Source organism: Crocodylus porosus, unplaced genomic scaffold (genome assembly GCF_001723895.1).
Source record: "Crocodylus porosus isolate Cpor-Errol unplaced genomic scaffold, CroPor_comp1, whole genome shotgun sequence".
Classification (NCBI taxonomy): Eukaryota; Metazoa; Chordata; order Crocodylia; family Crocodylidae; genus Crocodylus; species Crocodylus porosus.
In genome coordinates, this window is record NW_017728906.1 from 176,880,390 (window position 1) to 176,903,140 (window position 22,751).

Genomic DNA, 22,751 nt, shown 5'->3' on the forward strand with positions numbered 1-22,751 from the left:
ACAACAATAACAAATAGGGAACTAATACGAATCCAATGAGTGAAGCAGGAATCTCATGGGAAAGAAATACTAGTAGTAAATGATCATGCAATTCAAGTAAAATAAACATAGCTATTAAGGCTGAATTAAGGATGCACATCTACCCTTGGCTTCTTAACTTTCAAATGCACTGCTGGACTTCACAACTTGAATATTGTTTTAATGTTGTGAGGTTATACATGCACATGCAAGCAGTGCGTACAAACATTACATAGATTACATATAAAGAGCAGTATAAAACAGTATAAGAATTTAACAGTGGTTAAAGTTGCAAAAAACTCAAAGGTAGGAGAAATTCCAGATTTATAGTTACGCATCTGAATTAGACCTTCTGATACATCCAGCCCACTCACTGAATGTGTGCCTTAACAATACTTGTATGAGACTACACAATTCATAATTTTAGTTAGGCAAAGAGAGGCAAGAGTTTTAACTGTATGGAACAAAAGAAAAAAGGCTTTTAGAGACTTTATGCACAAAGAAGATGCAGAATTTAAACACAGCCAGGATCTGATTTTTCATGTATACTATCTGTAAGATTGTTCTCAACACTAAGAGAAATCCTAGATGTCAGATGTCAGATAGCACAATTTGCAAATCCTCATGACAATGCCTAGCAACCTAGATGCTGGATGGTACCCAAAAATACATTCATCCAGCCCCCACATCAGTTTAAGCCAACATTGGAAAATGATCCAATACAGCAGTTGAAGAACTGTTCCAATGTTTTGTGCACAGAGCTGGCTGTTATTAGCCTTTCAATTTCCAATGGTGTTTTTTCGTATGTATGTGTGTGTGTGTGCACGCACATGAGCATATTCACGTTTGTGTATGTGCATTCTAATTGTTTTGGATCCATTTCATAAGGAGAGGCAGAGACCAGTCAATGATAAAATGAATTTATTAAAAGGCAGCCTTGCTCAAGAAATCTGATTAACTTGTAAGTGACAATGAGTGCTGAAAGAAGTGAGGGAAGAGATATCATCTTCTTTTACATCAAGAAGTCTTTTCAAACAGTACTACATAAAAGAGTAATATATGAGGTTAGTAAGTATGTTACTGATGGTGAAATTTTCTATTAGATAAAAAATTGGCTTAGTTACCAAGGTCAGTGTTTAGTGGCAAAATTAATACAGATTTGAGAAGGAGGGAAGTGTCAAGTGTAGTTCTTCAGAGATTGGTTTGAGGACTAGCTAAGGGGATTATGTTAGGATTGGCCTAAAACTGAGAGACCCTGGGTCCATTTACATGTGCATTCATGTGCTGTTGTTACTGGACATTAAGTTTAGCACCTATAACAACAGATACTAACTGAATGTGCTACTACAGAGTAGCACTAGCACATGCCTTTTTAGTGATGTTAATGTGCAGTAGACAAATTCTATGGCACATTAGCACAGTAGCATGGGTATTGCCATGATGCACTAATGCACAGCAGAATTAGTCTCCTGTGCATTTAGAGTCTCATGTAGACGTGCCCCCTAATCAGTAAAAAAATATTGGAGTGAGCGGGGAATGAAGTTAAAGCAATGAGCTGAGCTGAAAGCCTAATGTAGTGGTCACAGAAACAAATAGAATGAAAAAAAATCTGTGCAGAGAGAAAAGAACATTTCCACAACAAGCAAGAGGTAGCATTCATAAATAAGACTGAATTCAGTTCTGCAAAAATTGGGATTTTGTATTTTGTTTTCATTTCACATCAGAATTGAAAATACCCTTTGAATTTGACAAACAAAATGAAAAACACATGAGAAACTTTCATGCCCCAGGATGAACTTGGTGATCCTTCTTAAATGGAGATTTTACCTGGCCAGTTTCAGATGAGAATCCTGCATCTGAAAACCATGAAAAAGAAGTAGAAGTGTACTTTCCCCTTTAACAATAGAGAAACCGGGACACAGAGATATGTAGAAGATTTGCAATGGTCCTTCTTAAGTGGAGATTTTGCCTGGCCGGTTTCAAATGAGACCAAAACTAAAACTTCATTTTTTTTTAAAGATTCCCAACTTAAAATATTTGGTTTGTATGATTTTGACTCTTTTTTTTATTTAAAAAATTTTAAGTAAAATTAATGAAATCTAATAAATGAAGTTATTTCCAAGTAAACAATTTCAAATGTTTTATTTAGAAAATGTCAGATCCAAATGTTTGGATTTTTCAGAACTTTGACATGAATACACAAAATATTTGGTGCATTTTTCATTAAAAAAAAAGTTTTCTGGAAAAAATGCCCAGATATGCTTTATACCAATAAAACTGTAGTCACACAAGCATTATATTTTTGTAACTTTTTTGATAAACAGACCAGAATCACATCCTCAACAAAAAGTTACATGTGTTCAAAACTACTTATAAACTAGTGGGGAAAATAAGTCTGTTTATTTTATCTTAAAATATGTTTACTGATCTTTTGAGGTGCATTCTGGGGAGGCTGACACCATATCAGAATAGGCCTAAAAAAATGGACAAAATTAACTTAAAAGTAGCTGTCCATTGAATCCTGCCAGGTGAAAATTATAATACTGTTCTTTCCAAGCCTACTGCCAAGCAGTCTTTTATACACAGTAACTGTGTTGAAAAAAACTGGAATTCTAGATACAAATCAAGCAGAAATAAATGCAGATTTTAGCACTTGGGAATAACTTGTCTCCTGACAGCTTTGACAACATTAGCGACTGTACTATGTGAACAGCATTAAGTGAATCGAGCATCCTGTGCAGGAGGACACTGGATACCCAGTGGGAGCAGGGCACTTATGTCTCAGTCAACATTTGCTTTACTGGTGGAATTATATAGTTCAGCTACCATGGAGCCTTTCATTTACACTTAACTGCAGAAGCCCAGCGTGAACACATTTAATCTCCCCAGGTTTACTGGCAAAGATAGGGAAGAAAATTACCTGAACCTGATTTTCTTCCCACACAGGAAAGGTGAAAATGACCCTCCTCTCTTTTGATAGGCCTTGATCCTCTACTAATCAGGTTCTTTTCTTCTGCTAAGTACCTGTCTCCCACCCCAGGGAATTTCTCTCCTCCCCTTCTTCCAACTAGTTTTTACAATGCTCTGCTGGTTCTTACTGATCAGACCTGATGAAGACTGTCTTACTGTTGACAACTTGTCTAAAACTGTATCCCTATGACCATACAGTTGGTCTAGTAAAAGATTTTGCCCCAGGAATCCTTGCCTCTTGCATAATTCCTGGACCATCATGGCTACAACATCACTAACAACATTACTACCATGACAAAATAGACATTTAACTCTTCTACTTCCAGGATTATAACCCAGGCCATTTGACTCCTCATCTTGTGGACCATGATACAGTCTCCAGTCCTAAACAATATGGTTACTGTAAGGGAAGGTGAGAATGACTGATATGTATAGGTACTTAATAATTCTTGTTATAGGTTGCTAGCAACTTTTTACCTTCCATTGTTTTCAGCAGGCCTTGGCTATGGTAAATGGTGAAGTTCCTTTCCTTATCATTGACCTTCTTTTGAAATTTGGCTAAGATATGGAGCTGGATTTGATATCACCTGTTAGGTAACTAAAGTGGAATTATGCACCTCAGTGAGATTCTATTCCAACCTGTTCATGTTCTGAAAATTCATTACTCCATGCATCTACTTTTGTAACACACCATTATCTAACCATTAGGATGGAGTTACAAAAACAACAAGGATTTGGGGAACCCACCCACCTTGTGTATTAACCATTTGTTAGCTACTTGAGTAGTGTGGAATGCAATTGCACATAGGCATCTAAGTCCATTTACACATCTAATAGGTGGAGTAATATCTGCCCCAAAATATTGAAAATTCCATTTCCATTATTTCCCTCTTGTTCCTAAGGAAAATTTCAGCAGTCTATCCAAATCACTGAAAATTCTGAGGCCAAATTCACATCAATACCAATAGCAGCACCAGCACCACCACCACAAACCGGACTGAGAATATTCTCATTGCAGGCAGGGTTTAGAACTGTATATCTCCCAGTGCTGTGAGGTAGGATGGATAGGATGGCATACTGGGCTGGGTTTCCCTTAACTCCATATCCAACCAGCAACTCAAACTTACAAATACGGCATTTCCTAATTTCATAGTGATTGGCTTTGGAATTCTTTGTGTGCATCTATCTTCTTTCTCCCTCAGCATCACAACACCCCTCCCTCCTCTTTCCCTACCTCCTTCCCCCACCTGCCGGCTTAGTTGGCTAACATTGTATTTTCTGTAACCTAGTTGCATTCCCCTCCTCAACCTCATTCCTCTTACATTAGTCCCTCACTCGGGCGATCTGTATTTCCATTCTGGTTTTGTCATCTTTTTGGTTCATGACTCTTAACATCTACTAATAAAATTGTATGTAAGTTAAGTAATATCTAGCGAGAGTAAGTACAGCATGCTGTGTGAAGCACTGCCTGCCATATTACAGGAAATAATGAAGATTCAGAAAATACACAAAGTGTCAAGTAGACTAGTAGTCTATGACCTATATTGCTATGAGAGAGATTAGAAAAATAACATTAACTTGAAAAGTTGCCATTAGGATGGGATATGGAGATGATATATTATGATGAGGGAGCAAAGGAGAGGAAGTGGTTACCTTAATACTCTTTGAACAAGAAAGTATGAATTATATGACTAGACCACACATTTCATTACAATTAATTAATGTGCAGAATTTTTTTAAGGGAAACCTACTGGTACTGTTCTGGAATTACAGTACTTTAAACTAAATTAGAACTGGCTCAGTTTGGAGATATTTTTCCCCCTTCTGCATCCTCTCCCCACCCCCCCCACCCCCCGCCTCCTTTTCATTTTACAGGAGGAGATCCTTTTGCACATTTTTAAGGTTATACTTCTTAAATGGAAAATTATGGCATTTTTAATGAAAATAAATCAATCCTTCCTGAAGTGATATTGAGGTGGAAGGCAACTTGGGCAACAGTGACCATGAGATGACTGAGGTCAGGATCCTGAGGAAAAGAAAGAAGGACAGCATCAGAGTAAGGATCTTGGACTTCAGAAAACAGATTTCAACTACCTCAGGGAACTGATGAACAGGATCCCCTGAATGGGCTGTTGAATCAGGGTTGTTCACATTAAGTAACGTTAAACGAGGGTGAGTATTTACAGATCTGTGGTCATAATAATATAGTCAAGATGAAGAAGGAAAGAATATAGACAAAATATTGTATAAGCAAAAACTTTTGTCCTAAGTTGTGATCAGTGTCTACTAGATTTTGGTGGCTGTTTAGTTGGGAGCACTGAGGGCCTGATATGTAGAAGTGCTGAGCACAAACAATGAAATAATTGTCACATAGATTAAAAATCAGCTGTGGTTGAGTGGAAGAAAAAATGCTGGTTGATAGCTGGACAGTTTTTAATAAGTTCTACACTTGTTGTCTGCCTCTCATCCTCTGTGATGTAATATCTGCATGTGGATGAGTGCATCATTGAAACTGACCCCTTATCATTACTTTCTACACTGAGGTTTTTCACCAAATTCAACAGCAGTTTTCCATCAAGCTTTATGATTGGATATTGGCTCATCACTATGTTTTTCAAGATTATGTGGAAAGACTAGATAAAAGGGCTACTGAACATGCAAGGATTTAGGAAAATATACTTAGATTAAACTTCACAGTTTATGTTGCAATAAATGTTTGTGCCCTTGTATTTCTAATTAACAGGAAATTGTAATGATTTAGAATCTGCATGAAAATAACTATGTAAAACTTAAAGATTCATTTTCTTTTTGAACTCTAGCTTGGTTGTGAAACAGTTCTATAGAAGACGCAGCCCAGGCAGGGAGTACTGCAGGGCAGGCAAGGCACAGCAGCTGCCAGTTGCCTGGGCAACAAGGCAAAATGAGGCAGTCAGCAGACACTTGCAAGCAGTCAGCTGACTGGTGTAGGCAGGGCCTTCAGAGCATATAAGCCCAAGGCTGGGGCTGGCAGGGGAGTCTCTCCCTGGCTGCCGCAGGGGGAGGAGCGCCTCCCTAGGGAGCTGTCCAGGGATGCCGAGCTGACCATTTTGCTGCCTACAGGAGCAGGGAGGCTCAGGGAACTTACAATGTACCCTGGCTAGGAGGCATACGATATTAGGGGTAAAGGTTTGCCCTCTTAAAGGGGCTGAGGGCTGCTTCCATTGTTCTTGTTTGTATTACAGGTCAGGGGCTCATGATTTAGGTTTAGGCTCATGTTTTTTCCAGTGGTTTGGTTTGTGATGAGGCTGGAAGGGGAGGTAAGTAGGCCTCATTAGTGCCCAGGGGGCACCCAACTGCCTTGAGACCTGCCAAGGGCAGTCTAAAACAGTTATTGAGCCCAGAGTAGGCAGAGAGAGAGGGCACAGCCAGACAGGGGCCTGGTGACTGGAAGGGACAAACTGAAGCTACTGCCTCAGAGCCAGTTCTGATTCAGTGGGCCTAGACTAGGAGAACTAGCTAGATTAAAGGGGAGGAAACCAAAGCCCCAACAGAGGGACTACATGCCTGTAACATCTGCAAGGCATTGGGCATGGTAAAGGGAAGGATTTGGAGCCATGCAATTATCCCTTAAGGCTTTGGGTGCCCTGCTGGATACAGTGAATTAGAGTGAGGCCCACTGAGGGCCTAAGGACCAGTGAAGCCCAGAAAAGGGCCTATGTGCAGGCAGAGACCGGTGGGGTTCAGTGGGACTGAGGCCCAGCAAACACCTTGGGGCAGCCTCCCTATATATTATAAATAACATCAAGGCATGGTGGACAAGAGTGGAAGGTACCCTAGGAGCAAGCCAAGGCATGGTCACAGAGCCACTGGGCAGGGGGGGAGGGGGTTGAAACCCACTCCAAGTGACCTTGGCCCATATGGGAGACCAGCCTGGTAAGGGCTGCTGACAGGCAGAACCTACCTGCAGGCACTGGATCTGCAGCCACAGAGCAGTATGCAGCATCACCACTCTGTTTTCAGAGTACGTGCTCCCTGGGCATAGGTGAGTGCTCAGGGAGTGACATACAAAAGCCATGCCTGGAGAGAAGGTGGGTGGTTGAGCTGGACAGAGACATCAAGGAGAGCTCTCTGAATCTGGCAAATCAAAGAACCTGGGAAGCAGGGAGAAGATGCTGGAGCCCACAAATGGAGAACCCAGAGGATTTTGTAGGTGTTAATTAGGCATTAAGGAGTTAATTAGCAAGGATTAACACCTACAAAACCACAGACTAAGGAGAGGAAATAATCAATACAGACAATCAGCTGCCCCAAGACAGAAACATTCAGTTGCACAAGCACCCATGTCATGAGTTTTGCCAGTCAGCAGCTAGAGGTGCAGGGCTCCAGAACCCAGAAGCCCCTGCACCAATCTCCTCAACAGCTGGCAGGCTTTGTGACTGCAGCAGGGCCTACCATCCCTATAGCTTTCACCCTGCTGTGTCTTAACACACACAGTGTCACCTATGCCATGAGTTTTGCTTGTCTACAGCTTGAGGTGAAGTTCCCCCCAAACCCCTGCACCTACCTTCATAAAACTTGGCAGGATTTGTGGCCTTTCCAGGGGCTACCAGTTTTTACACTACTGTGGTATAACACATACATGTGACATGAGTTTTGCTTTCAGGAATTTGAAACCCCTGCACTGATCTTCTTGAACCTTGTCAGGATGCATGCTCTCCACAGAGGCTACCATCCTGGGAAGTTTCACTGAATTCAGACAAAACCCCCAAAAGTTATAGATACTTCATTTATTCCCCATTATACCCTATGGCCAGATCTCTGAGGTGGCTCTGAAGATTCAGGGCTGCTTCAGCCGGATTGAAGCAGAAACCCAGTCTGGAGCTCCAGGTTGGATCACTGGCATCTGAAGAGGCTGGATCCGAAGCTGGATCAAATAGCTGCCTACTCGCACAGGCCTAATTAACACTGATCCCAAAGATAAGTTATTGGGATGGACTTTGCCTACTCTGGGTGACTACCTGAGATTGTGATTGACAGCATTAGAGCTCTAGGCTCTGGCTCAACTGTTACCCATTGAGTATTTCTTTTGGAATTATACTTCAAGTTATGTGACTGAGGGACTAAGCCCAGGGTTATTTGTGTTGAAAACTGACCTAAGGTATACAAACAACTGTCAAATGCAGCCTATTAGTAGTACAAGGTAGTAGAAGCTGTATTTGGTGGCACCCTGCATGAACCATCATACCTCAGTATAGACCCAGTCAACAATTGCACCAATTAGTGTCATTACACACCATTTTGATAACACCCCTGTTGGCATGTGGAGGAGCCACATGAAATGCACTTAAGGATAGCCTCCCTGAGAGAAGGATACCATCTATTGTTGAAGCCTCCCTCCCTATGGTTTTCTTTCCTCAATCAAGTCATGGTTGGTGAGTAAAGAGGGATCTCCCTCAAGGGAAATGCTCCAGATACCCAGCAAGGAACATAACTTGTGTTGGGTGGTCTCAATGGCTGCAATATGCTTCTCACTGCTGTGAATGGGTATAATTGGAAGATAGCAATAGCAGAAGAGTTGTATCCACCTGTCACTTCCTCCCAAAATAAATTAGTAGCTCATATAGAAATATATATCGAAGAGATCTTAAAGTATACATCCATTTAAAAAATGTGAATCACACGGATATTTTTTGGATTACAACCACTGACAAGATTGTAAACATTCTTGCCAGATAAAAAATTGTAAGACATCACAGTTAAGAGTGATCTTTAAAATATCTTCTTTTTGAGAAGGAGAATGTTAAACACTTATAATTTCTCCAGTTTTTTGATGCAACATTTGAGGAGATGTGCCTGATCTCCTATTACTGGAACTACTAATATTATGCTGATCTAACAATGAATTCTGTGTGCATTGACTGACCTTGGCTGTCACCTCTGTTTTTTACTTCCCCTCAAGGGTTTTAAATTCACTACATTCTGCTTCTTTTTACAATGATTCATGAATTGTAACCAGTTAGAAACAGTAAAATGTAGACAGTACAAAAAAGCCTTCAGAGATTAGCTAATAATAATTTTAAGCCCCATATATGTCTTTGAAGAATTTATCACTATTACTTGTTGCCAAAACAATCTCAGGTTAATACAAAATAATATCCCAAAATTCTGGCCAAACTTTTTCAAAAGCAGCTGTTGATTTTCATGTTTTCATGTTTTGGTCACTTACCTTGAGACTCACAACTTCAGTCATATGTAAAATGCATACTTGTAGGTTATAAAAATAATTTATTCTATCCCAGTCCTCAGCCATTCTCCAGCTGCATTCTATTTCTGACTTGCAACAAATCTATGACTATATTTGTAAGTTACTGGTCAGCACAAAACAGGAATTAAATAAGGCTTCAAGTAAACCTACAGTAAAATATATAATAGATAAGACATTTATACACATAACATTTCACACTGTGATGTGCTGGAGATCTGATGCTTTGGAGAAGACTCGATTAATTGAGTCTGCTCTGCATGTGAACTGATGTACACTACAGTGTGTCACGTGCAGTTGTATAAGCAGCAAAATGCATGTCAGCATGCAGAAAATGGTTGTGCACTTTTGAACTAAAACACATTTTATGTGTTGTAGTTCAAAAGTGTGCTGCTACCATCTTATCAGCACTGATGCACATTTTGCCATTTGCACAAATGGATGCACCTCAGTGCTGGGTGCTTTTAAAGCACCTGGCGCTGCTGCGCAAGCATGTGTACAAATGCCCATAGGAGCTAAATACTGACCAAGATGCTTAAATATTAAACATGTAATAGCCATTAGGGCTGTGTGAAATGGCACTGTTCCGTTCCAACTTCAGCTTTGAGGTCTGGATGGAACAGTGTTTTGTATTGAATTTCATTTAGAGTCAGAACAGCCTCACTGTTTTGCCTTGTTGAAACAGTGAGGCTGTTTGGACACTGTCAATGTTTCACCCAACCATCAGGCTGGGAAAAGGAACTCAGCCCAGTTGGGCTAAGTTTCCCAGCCTGATGGTGGGGCTGGGGTTGGGAAGTAAGCCTAGCTGGGCTGAGTTCCCATCCCTCACACTAGATCAGGTGGGGATGGGCTGACTATTAAGGCAAGAAAGGGCAGCAGAGAGGCCACACAGAGGACTCTGTAGAGCAGGGAAAACTCTGTGCAGCAGGCAACAAAGTTGCAACATCATCATGGAGTCTCAGGCTAACAGCACAGCCTTTTGGCTTCAGCAGCTGGCTTCAGAAGCTGTGGGGAGGAAGGGTTGGTCTGCCCTGAGTGACAGAGTCAGGGTTTGGGGAGCTCAGCCACTCCAGCTACAGCTTGAAGTGACCCTTAGCTGGTGGTCAGGGGCTGCTTCAGGGGAGGGCTCACAAGATGGCTGCCACCATTTCAAGGAACTGTATATGTGTACGCTCTGATGTGGCTTAAGTCACCTTATTTAAGTCACCTTAAGTGTCTGTACACACTCCTAGAGTGTAAAGCCACAGGGCAGGGGTTATAGAGTTATATTCCAAGTCCTTAGTTCTCTACTCAAAAACATAAGATGAAAAAAATGGGCTACAGAGCACAGAGTGATAAACAAAGCCTTTTTCCCCTTCTGTATTGTCTGTAATATAGGAATGAAGTAACCATTAAGTTGCATTCAAAGTGACCCCATGGTAGCAGATTAACTGAGGAAAAATGTGAAAAATAAGAGATCATTACCAGACTAATTAATAGTCTAGCAGTTAGGGTACTGACATGGGATATGGGCTGAGTTGAATGGGAAACAATATCTCTATTCTATTAATATTTAGACTTTTTTTACATCCATACCAGTCTGTTCAGGACTGGGGCATAAGGAAGACCTTTTGACTGTTTTGTTTATTCTGGGAAAAGAGAAATAAAGACAGCCCTAGCATAGACTAGAAAACCCCAATCGTTAGGGCATTATGCCTTCTAGGGCAGAGGAGTTCTGGAGAGTACACTGAGAAGCACTTTGCCCATGCCTTGATTGATTAGGGCATTTGGATGGAAAAGAGGAGATGTGGTTTAAAACCCCGCTAGGGGAAGTGGCTTAGAATCCATATCACTGGTTCTTTATGCATGTGCCTTTAGCCACTAAGCCACTGAGCTAAAAGGTGAGAAGGCCTGCTGTCCCCACCACTGCTAAGAGGTTTTTTTTCCTCCCTAAGTTTTTGAGACTTTTAAAGCATTACACGGAGGCTGGGGCAATTCAGTTGCTCCCTACACAGCCCAAGTGAAGCCTTCTGAGTGTGTTCAGCAGAGAAGCAAAGAGGAAGCTAACCTACATAGAATGCAAACTGTGTATACGTGCCAAAAATCACTATTAAATATCTATATGTGTACCACCTCAGTGTGTGAAGGTGAAATAAGATTTAGACCTTTGCTCTTTGCACGGAGATTGAATACTAGTCATATAGGACCTCATGTGACCTCCACAAGTTCTTAAAGATGGTAGCCAGTGGCTCTGACATTAACTTAGACAATTTCTTCATTACCTAAGGGTGCATTCCATCCAAGCCTGCTAACTTCAAGTCATCTAGCTTCTCTAAGTTATCACTAACCTGTTTTTTTCTTCTACTCTAAGCTGTTTGTCTTCTTCCCTGTCTCTGTTGAGTACTTTCTGCTTTTGGCAGTGGCTTAATGATAGACAGTGTACTTAATGAGGTATGCAGATGTAAGACGAAGAGCTGTTTTCCCTATGCTGATTGCAGGGAGTGGGGGAGGGGAGAGGAGGAACCTCATACATGTGTAAATACAGTAAATACTTGAGCTTTTTCTGCATCATCCATAACTAGGTTGGCTTTGGCATTCTGTAAGGCATTCTATGGTTTCTATGGTCTTCCTCATACTTATTGTCGCAGGGCACGTCACTATCCTGCTCCTAGTGAGTCTTGAACTTAAGGGGGGAGGTGTGTCACGGGGCACTTCAGTGCCCTGCTCCTACAAAGAGGTAATGGTGCCGGTTGCCGGGTCAACCGCAGTTGGTCAGCTGACTGGAAGGGGTCAGGGCCTGACCTATATAAATGTAATCCAGGCTGAGGCCAGGGAGGCAGTTCCCCACTTGCAGCCAAGGAAGAAGGAGCTCTGCGGGAGTAAGCAGAATAGAGAAGCCTGATGGCTTGAGCAGCTTCAGTTCAAGGATACTGGGTGGAGGAAGCCCTGGTAGGGATTTGAATGATGGTTAGCCAGATGGCTTCGAGTTTATGTTGTAGCCCAAGGGCTTGAGTTTTCTGTTTGTAGTTTTATAAAACTGGAGGACCGGGTGAGGCTATTAGGGGTTGGAGGAGGCCTCATAGGGGCTCCATGGTAGTGTGGGGACCCTGGTGCCAGAGAGGGCACAGCATTCAGGGGTGCACTGACCCCAACCCTGAGAAGGGGCACAGAGGATTGGGGTCAGGTAGGGCCGAGGTTGCCTGAGTCCCACAGGAACTTGTAGACCCAAGGAAGGGATTTGGGGGCCAGGCACAGCTATAGCCACTTGAGCCCCAATTGTGAGAGGCCCAAGGACAGGTGCAGGCGAGAAGCCCAGAGGGCACTCGCTTTGAGACTCGAGGGGGGAGTTTGGGGCCAAGCACAGCTACGGCCACCTGAGCTCCAATTGAGAGAAGGCCCCTGGGTGGGCACAGTCATGAGAGAAGGCCCCGGAGTGGGCACGGTTGCGAGAGAAGACCCTAGCGCGCATAGGTGAGAGCACAGGCAACCGTGAGAGAGGCCAGGGAGCGTCCGCAGGGAGCACAGGCAACTGCGAGAAAAGAGAGGCCAGGGAACGTTCGTGAGGGCCTGGGCCAGTGTGAAACAAGCCCAGGGAGCCCGTAAGGGCATAGCAAGGGATCGACTATACAATGTCCGGTACATCTGCAAGGCTTGGGGCGTGGTACAGAGCCACACATAGCCCATAAGGCTGTGGTGCACCAAGTCAGTCAATACAGAACAGGGGCCAGGATAAACCAGAGCACCGTGTCCAAAGGGACAAAAAGGCAGCCTCCCTTACAAAATACCTAACGTCAAAGACGTGGCGGGTGAGAACGAGGGTGCTTTATCTCAGACTTGGCGCGGTAGGGGGCGTCCGGAGAGATCACGGCTGCTCCTAGGACCCCGCCCCGTGACACTTATGAAATCCCTTTTTATTGCCTTTTATATCCATAACCAGGTGCATCTCAAACTGTGCCTTCACCTGCAAGCCCATGTAATATTTTATACTCTTCTCTAGTAGAATGACCAAGTCCTAACTTTTTGTAGTATTCTTTTTTGAGTTGCAACTCACTGAAGATATTGCCATCCATCCAAGCTGGCATCCTATTGTACTTTCCATTCTTCCATTTCATTTGGATAGCCTGTTCATGTACCCTTAAGAGGACGTCTTTAAAGTACAGTCAGTTCTCCTTTACTCCTTTTCCTGCCAGACTCATCTCCCTGGGGATTCTGCCCTCCAGTGTCCTGAGTTTGTTAATGTCTACTTCTCTGAAGTCCAGTGTGAACTCTATCCTTAAACTCCACCCTTTCATGGGTACTGTAACCCAAATTACCTTCCACCTTCACATTCTCAACCAATTCCTCCCTGCTTGTGAGCAGTAAGTCAAAAAGAGATTATCCCCTAGTTGACCTCTTTACCACCGGTATAAAAAAAATTATCTCCAACACATTCCAGGAATTGGATGGATTGCTTGTGAATTGCTGTGTTTCCCTTCCAGAAGATGTCATGGTAATTGAAGTTCACTATGAGAACAAGATCTTGAAATTTGGAAGATTCCGTCAGTTTTACAAAGTGTTTATTCAGGATCCCCAGATACCTGTAAAGATCCTGGAGCAGACTGTGAAGCTTTATGGTGAAGCATCAAGAGGAGAACAAGTTGATCAGGAATAGCCAGCATGGATTTACTGACAGCAAGTTATGCCTGACCAACCTGATTTCTTTCCATGATATACATTAACTTTAGCAAAGTATTTGACACTCTTTCTCATGACATTTCTTATTAACAAGCTAAGGAAATATAGTCTACAGGAAAATATTGTAAGGTGGCTATGTAATTGGTTGGATCATCGAAGTTACCCTCAATGGCTCCATCTGCTCAGTGTTGTCCTCTTTTTATGGCAGAGGGAGTTCTACCATTTAGTAGGATCTGATTTAGGCACAGGCTGAGAACTTATAAAAAATCCAAATTATGTAAATTGTCATTATCTTAGTAGGCGCAACAAATATCTTTTCCCATATGGGAATGTATAACGGATAAAATACCAAATAAAGGGCATTCTTAATGAAGTCACTTAGACTCTTGGGAGATGAAATTTTTGATAGAAATAATTATCTATGCTGATAGAGGAGTTAGCTCTTATTAAAATGTGTGAAGATCTTCTGTTTAATGCCATGTCAATCTTCAGAAAAATGCAGTGAAACAAAAACTAAAAAAAGCCCCCTGTTTTTCAGGGAATGATTTTCCCTCTAAGCAGACTTTCTCTCTTGTCCTTTTGTTGCTTATTTCTGCTGCCTAGTACATTTTACTATTTCTCTTTTTTTGTCCTTGTCTTTTTTGATTGTGCAGGTTGCTATAAAATACAGCCACTCTGCCCTGTATCTATTTACAAGTAGAACACTGAGGATTTTTCCATGCTTTTGTTTTTGATGCTTCAGGTACAAAGCATTGTCACCCCCTCTCAGAATGATTTTGGCATTTCTACCTTGGGTTTAATGGCAAATTAAGGATTTGTTTCTTATTCAGGATAGTTACATTTAATGCAATGGAGACATTGGTGGAACACTTGTGCTCTCTGTAAACTGTATGTATTTACAAACACTCCTGCACATTATGTCTGATAGGTCCCAAAGGATTATTTAATGGAAGTCTGTTCCTTTTCTGTTAGAAACATGACTGTTGGTTTTCACAAAATAATTATCATTGAAATAAAACAGTCACATACAAAGAAACTTTTTAACCAGCAACTGAGATATCCAAGCAGTGCAGCCTATTTAAGGTGGATCAGCAGTTCGCATCTTTGTAGACTAAGAATTATCTAAAGTAGTAGCATGATGGATATGTTGTGAGAAGAAGTTATCGATGATTGATTACTCCTAGAATAGAACAAAGACTAATGGAGGCAAGGAACAGAAAGGGCTGTGAAGGAGACAGTAAAAAACAAACAAATACTATTTGTGTCTGGAGTCTGCTAAATCCAAAGTAGTTTAAATTAAACAGAGGCTGCTCAAGGCAGAATTTTCCTACTCAGCCTGAATCAAGAACAGCATGTTTACTACCCACTGCTGTGCGCTGGATCTGAGTATACCTGAACTCAGTTGTGTTTGCAGTAGGTGCTACTGGAAACACTACTCTTACCCAAAATAAGGACTTCATCCTGCGAAGTGTTGAGTGACATAAGCATCTATTATAGCCAGTTTGAGATACAGAAATAGGAGATGCTTATGGCATCTGATACTGGATACAGTGCCAACTGAATTTTCAATAATGTCCATTCCATAGCAATAACATTATCACAATATTCTGAAATCTAATTATACAAGGAGCTATTTTTTTTAAAAAGCTAGCATTATTGACAGTTCCTACCCAGTGATATCCCTGCCTTAAGTTTGATTCTTTACCACAAATAAATGAAAGCTTCTCTGCAATAAACCTTCTTAGGAAAATTATCTTTAAATTTTCAGAAATCAACAAAACAGCAAATGTCACCCACCCCATCTAGTGCATCTGGCCTGCATACTCAAAAATGCAGCACACACAAAACCAAGGTGCCTAACAGGACACCGTTACCTAGGTATGAGCATAGACTCCTCTAACTTTCTGTGTAGCAGTCCTTCTCTCCTAGAGGATGTCCTCTTAATATCAGCTCCTGTGGAATTCAATATGCCTGCCTTTCAATACATGAAGCTTAAAGATGCAAGTGTACTTATTGAACATCCCTGGGTTCCAGATTCACCCAGAAATATTCTAAAATCTAGAGACGATGTCAATAGTATTGGTCAGGCAGTCTATCATAGAATGCATCAGGATTGTGAACATCTCCTTAAGCCCCAAGGACCTTTATTTCCCATCACACTACTTTTTTGGAAGTACAAACTGTACACCATGAGATACCAGAAAAATTCTCTCCCATCTTTAGGAAAAAAAATCTCAGATATCGCTATGTGGTAACAGTTGATAAATGTTGATTTGAGTGTAATAATTCTATTTAGAATAGGAAATGTTACTGCTGTGAATGGTAGCACCAGTTTTAAAGGTACATAATGTAATTGCACTTGCATGTTATTAACTGGCCTAAGCTTGGGATAGAATTTAAGGTTTGGTTCTTTAGCTCCATTGTTAGGCAATACCAAAAAAAAAAAATCAGTCAAAAAAAGCCAACCCTCCCCCTCTTTTCATGAACTTGAAAATTCAAATATTTTTTGTACTTACCTCAAATTAATTGCTTGCTTTTATGAATTGCTTGCTTTTATGCCACTTTGAAAAGTGGAAAAAGCACTATTTTGTTGCAGAAGCATGTGTTGTTGTGAGAGGAGGAATATTTATCATGGGGCCATTCATTAAAATAATAATTGTGCCCAAGGTGAGTTTTGCTGCTACTTCTCTTGCCACAGACAGTGGAATGCTATGTTTTCTATCACAAACAATGACATTTCACATTGGTATTTGCTCAGGCCAGCATCAGTTTTGTGTGCAAACATTTGCAAACTGACAGGACTATCTGTCAGCAGAGGATAAGACGTGCACCCTAATCATTCAATGCATGGGCAGACCTTCACCACCTCCAGAAGGATCAGTGGCTTCAGTGATGCTGACTTCTAGTACAGACTTCTGCCTGAATGGTGATCCTTGCTCCTTTAGGTGGCTAGGTGGCACAGTGTTTTATTTTATTTTACTTTTTAAAGGAAGAAAGGAAAATCCAGGCTGTTTTCTAAATATTTCTGTTAGCATTTTTATAGCAGATGGCTTGCCCTGTGTATTTATTGTCTACACATACCGGAAAAGTGATTTAAGAGGGATCCAATTTCCTTAATATTGTAATTCAAAATCCTTCTTGAATGTAGGTCTCTGGTTTTCTCATCTGTAATTCTAGTGACACTTCTGTAACCTTTTCAGATCAGTATGACAGACTGATGAGTACATCTCTTCCTGCGGTCCTCCATATATAAGGTGCTCATAAAGCCCTCATTTTCATAGTATTTGAATGCTTCATAATGTTTAATTGATTTGTCCTCACTATGCCTCTGAGGTCATGTCATGGTACAGAAGAAGAACCAGGATACAGATTGCTTAAACAACTTTTTCAAGGTCACATCAGAAGTCTTGCAGCAGAACACAGACTGAAACCCAGGCCTGTTCAGCCCTAGGTGAGTACCTTAGGCATTGACCCAACCTTACAGCCTCAAGTGAAGTCCTGTAAATGACACTTGTGCAGCACCTATGTGGTTTCAGTAGCAATTTATCTGAATGGATTTAGTTGCAAAACCATTTCATGATTCCTTTTAGGTTTCAAGGTTTTATTACACACTAAAGAGGCTATTTTCAGACAACTTTTCCTAGTCTTGCCCTCTGTACCCACGTGCTCCTGATCTGATGATATAACATAGTATACCAATGAGATTTAGCCTCTACCACTGTTAGGGTATTTCCAATGGTCTTCACAAAACTGCCACCTTCACAATACCCTTCCAGGAAAGAACTTGGTTCTGAATGTCACTGTACACATTTGATTCTCATCCAAGGCTTTGTCTGAGTTGGTTCCGATTTATATACATGCACTGGGAGAAGAATTCAACTTTTAGGTTCAGATAGTGGGGACCATAGCATTTCTGTAAGTGAACTGACCCACAAATTGAGCTGCTTTTCAGTGAAGGAGGCTTTAATAGCTTTAAACAAAGTTAGCCATAAAACCAAAATTAAAACCTTGTTTACTTATTTACTACAGAAATGTTAAAACAAGCCAAGTAAACTTTATGCCACCCACATTTCTTTACTTTTCCTAAGGTGATCCATGTGCACAACTATTAACAGTACTCATCCATTCATACTCCCGACAAAACCCAGATTTACACTGTGAAGCTATTTTGCAATGCTTTTTGTCTCTCAAATTATTTTAACTATACATAAGAAAACTAATAGGGGAGTTAGCCACCACTACAGCAACAAGAGAAAGAGAGAGAGAGAAGCTGCTTACACAATTAAAGCATGGATAGATACAGCTAGAGCCAAAGCAGATCACTTTGGCTCTAGGGCTGTAGCTGCTCTGTACTGCCAGATTTAAAGGGACAGTCTGTCCAAAGGCATGCTGAGAAAATGTTCCTATGAAAGAAACTGTGGCAGGGGATTGGACCCTAAGAGTGCGAGTGTGAGTGATTTTTTTTTTGTTAGGTGTATATTACTTTTTTATTTTTTGCAGAAATATCTGCTTTGCCTTTTCCAGGTTATGCTTCCTGTTTTTGCTGTGGACTATTTCTTTCCTTAAGTTTCTGATATATAATACTAAATTCTTAGCTGTTGCTTATCTGCATCACACAATATCAAATAGTTTTACATTATCTACGTGATCTCAGAGTTTCATAATAGTTAGGGGTCAGAAGGGACCTGAATAGATCATCTAGTCTAACCCCCCGCCACTGGTTTGAGCACACGCTAGGCTCACACGACCCCAGACAGGTGTTCAGTCAAACTCTTTTTGAATTTACCGAAGGTAGGAGTAAGGACCACTTCCCTAGAAAGTTGGTTCCAGATCCTAGCCACTCTAACAGTGAAATAGTGCATCCTAATCTCTAACCTGAACCTGTTCTCCAGCAGCTTCTGGCCATTGTTCCTCATCACCCCAGGTGCTGCTGGGGGGAATAAGACCCTTCCTATTTGCTGCTGATCTCTCCTAATGAGTTTGTAGGCAGCCACCAAATCCCCCCTCAGCCTCTGCTTACTGAGCCTAAACAGGGTCAGGTCCCTCAGCCTCTCCTCATAGGACCTGCCCTGTTGCCCTCCAACCAATCTCATTACAATGATCTCTAACAGCTCTGCATACATAGGGGGTCCTCAAAACTACCCTGAGGAAAATTAATCAGGGGTCTTCCTGAATGTAGGACTAGTATAGTTAAGACATGCCAGTTCCTGTATCCAGCAGTATGCAAAGAAGTGTTGTGGCCAGCATCATGCCTGGCCATCTCTGGGTTTATTATGGGAAGGTTTATTATGGGAAGGTTGAGTCTCAAGTAAATCTGGACTCATGCTGCTAAAGCCACAGCAGGATGCCCTAATTGCTTTGCTATCACACATAAAAGGGAAAGTAGGGTCCATGCTATTTTCTTATTTGCTTATAAAAGAAGTGCTGGAATTTGACTAGTTAAAAGTATAAATCTTAAAACAGTGGCACTCACAGCACTTACGAAAACTTATTCTATAAATCTGAGTTGTCTCAAAAGATGACATTGTTTGCGTGTTATTTTCTACTTGAACAGTACAAGAAACTTTTCTATTAATATGTTCTGCTTAGGACTATACTGTATATCTATTCAGGCTACACAGAAGGGATCAATGAGTGATCACAGCATCAACAGCCTGTCAGACTCTGGATAATCTCTGGGAATAGAGTTGGTGTTATCTTTGTAATGCAGGATCATAACTGTTGTAGATAGCACTTCTTCCTCAGAACAGCTAGAAAGAAAGGAGGAGGGATACTTTAATACAGGCCAAACAAACTGGAGTTTAGTTACTGGCTGCTATTAGACAACATAGTCTTATTGCCTATCACTCTGTAGGGACTCCGTGTCCTATTGAATGTATTTCCAGGTTATTTCCCATGCTGCATTAGGAATTGAGATTGTAGCTTTGTCTGAGTAGCTGTGTGAAAACTAATCATTTGGAAAAATGATTTGGGGCTACATGTTTAATACAATCTGGCATCAAGTGCTTTAATAAATGGTGGGAAATCATTTGGGTACTCCAATATCATGTTTTATACCTTAGAGCTGGTCTGAGGTTTTCTTACTAAGGAAAGCTCTGACATGAGTTGTCTGAATGAACATTTTGCACTTGGTCTTTTCATTTAGCCTTAGGAAGTGTAAGCAGGCAGGTATCTTTGGGCTGGACATATGACAAGACATTGTTTATATACAATGTGCCCTGAAAAACTTACTTTCATTACATTTATTTTTGGTCTTTTTATATCATTTTAAAGATTTAATTGTAACGTTATTCAGAAGTAAAATTTTAATGCACTCAGGCAGGGTCTTCTCTGTCCCCAATTTCTGATGGATCCAGTAACTGAAATCACAGGTCTGGAAGCAACAAGTCTAAAAAATCAACCAAATGGAGGTTAAACTATCTGACTGGAGAACAGCAGTTATGTATAGATAAATTGATTACAGACCAATATAGATTGAAAATACTTCTGAAGAGTAAGTTCTTTTCCTACAATATAGAAAGAACTATTTAATCTAAGGACAGATGCAGGAGGCAGGAAGAATCGATCCAAACATACAATTCTTAGGGTACCCACAGTTTGAGTACAGTGTGCTTTTGAGAAGTTATTTATACTAATTGTACCTGAATTTCTTTTTTATCATAAGTTTTCATGGGGAAACTCACATGCACAAGCATATGCCTAAGATTTTGAAGGATATGACAGAGAAAGCAAAAGCAGAGGAAGCCTGAGGAAGGGCTATGACATACAAATATAATTCTCAAGGTGTATTAATTGGGGGGCAGGCAGGGATGCTTTTCCAGTGGCAAAAAATAATGGCCCTTGACGAATTTTTATTTTTCTAAATTTTGCAACACCTCTGTTGAAAAATCACTAAAATCTAAATGGATGAGGCCTGTAGGCTAAGCTGATACAGAGGCAATTGGGGGACAGGGAAGGGTAGGGGAAGGCAGCAGTAGTGATGGCAGTTTCCAGAAGACAGCTGCAGGTGCCAAATGGGGAACGAGAGCATGCACCTCCTCACACAGGGAGATCTTGTGACATACTTACATCACGCCCATGCACACTAATGTGTTATGGCACACTCTTGCAGAGTCACTGACGTAAGAGGTACAGACAAGATCATCATGTGATCATCATGACAGGCTGGGAAGATTTCAATGGTGCTTGTATTTGATGTGCAATGAGCAGTGGTGTCAGGGAGACCAGATGGGGAGAAGTTGTGGAAACCAATATAGCTGTCTATGAACAGGAGAATTAGATTGTTTGGCTTTGGGACAGAAAAGGCCTAATCTTAGGGGAGCAGTGGCAGAAGTGATTGGTTTTGGATCCTGTTTGACAGGTAGAGTTTTGTGGGAGAGTCTAGCTATTCACACACTGTTGTGTGCACTGAAGTATATTTTACATTGATTCTGGATCCCCTGGAGCTATCAGCAACTGAAAACTTCATTTTAGCACATTAGGTCTGAAGACAACAAGTGACAGATGCAGCCCACAGAACCTTTGGGTGAGGTCTGCAGCTGTCAGACTTCGGGGCAATCTGCAGCAGGGGGGCCAACTACAGGGACCACCTGAGGGAGAAGTGCCAGCCGTGGGCGTTTTCCTTGTGCCGGTCGGGAAACAAGTGATCATCGTTCTAAGCACCTGCCCTTCTCCCTGCCTTGACTATGTGTTGCATCACTTCAGCTTGCATCCAGAAAAGGTTGCCTATTCCTGTTGTAGCATACTGACCTGGTTTTCACTATAGACAGCACTGATCAGGAGCAAAGTAGAAGCACAGATTAATGTTTTTTTATTCCTCTTTCCTCCCTTGAATTATTCTGAAAAATCACATCATCATCAGCGCATGTGTCCCTCAGTTTCTCTCCTAATATGTCATCATTTACCAATGTTAATTTAGCTTATCCCTTCAAAATCTGGCTATAATAGTCTAATAACTGCGGTTTACTTTGTTGCAAGTGTTTGATATAATTAATCTTTCTCATTAATAGTGTAAAACTCTGCCTCCCATTTATGTAAAACATTCTTTACATTTTCCTTTTTAGGATAGTGCAGTTTTTCTTCTTGCTGTCTGGTTATTTTATTAGAACACTGTTTATCTTTGCTTTCAAACTGCCTCATAACTGTCAGTAATGGACATAAATGTCACAATTACAGTTCTCACAACTGAAGAGTTAGGAATGCCAATGATGTCCTATTCTCTAAGGGTAAGAGCTATGTCTATTCAAGTGGCTAGTAGTTGGCTTAACACTACTTTGCTAAAAATCTTTCGACTCCTACATCCTCCCTTTGACAAAGGTACATGAATTGGCTAACAAAATCTGACAAAATTTAGCCTCAGGTATTTTACCTAATATCTGCACACTGAATTCCAAAGTATACATGCAAATAAGTCGAAAGCATGGGAGGTTGTGCCAGACGCAGTGGCACAGGGTGGTAAAGATTCTGTCAGAATCTCTAACCCTGATACTAAAGCACGTGTCCGCATTTTGGAGGAGTCCTGGGGCTCCTATACATGTGCAGAGAGGCTGCTCCAATGCACTGTAAGTACAGCACGTCAGAATAGACTTGATTAATTGAGTCTGCTGGAGTGTGGTAATTACTGCATTCCAGCAGACTCCAGTGTCACGTGTATCAGTGTCCCCATGCTGAAAAATGGCTCATTTGACAAGCTTTAGTTCAAAACACCCTACTACCATTTTTTCAGCATGGGGACACTGATGCATGTGACAGTCTGGGTGCTTTAATTAGCTCAGCTCTTAGAGATGCTGCAGCAGGGCACTAAGGTGCCTGCTACTGATAATGGTAACGTGGGCTTAGCTGCCACTCAACAGGGCAGCACAGGTGTGAG